This window comes from Egretta garzetta, unplaced genomic scaffold (genome assembly GCF_000687185.1).
Source record: "Egretta garzetta isolate BGI_Z169 unplaced genomic scaffold, ASM68718v1 scaffold746, whole genome shotgun sequence".
Lineage (NCBI taxonomy): Eukaryota > Metazoa > Chordata > Aves > Pelecaniformes > Ardeidae > Egretta > Egretta garzetta.
Window position 1 is genome coordinate 96,869 of NW_009260010.1, and position 503 is coordinate 97,371.

Here is a 503-nt window from a genome sequence, read left to right on the forward strand (position 1 = left end):
TGCCGGCGCTCGCCCTACTGTTCGGCTTCGTGGTTAATTGCTCCTGGCTTTACCCTCGCAGGCCTCGCTGGGCTGCTTGGGTGGCATAAAACTGCACGAAATATCGGCGGGTGAAACTTGAGCTGTGAAATTTCTGGTCTCACCGAACTCGCCTCGCGGTTTTTATCCTAAAAAAAAAAAAATTAGAAAGAAATGGGAGCGAGTGCTTATTTAGGCAAGAAATGGCTTTCCTGAGCGGGTCGGAGCAGTTCCAGAGGCCGGTGAAGCTGGCAAGCCTAAAGTTTCCGACCGTAGCAGCAGCATGATCCTGCAAATTTTGGGGCCTTACGGTAAAATTGGGGAAATCGGGATAATGCTAATAAGAGAAGCAGGAAATGAGGCTGCTCGTGCGTCGCCTCAAAGGAGCGGCTTCGGGGAGGCTGCGCCGCTTGTTTGCTTTTCTCCGCTGCAGGGCCGTGCTTAATGGAAAAGCCACAAGTTAACGGCAGGCGAACCGCTGCCCC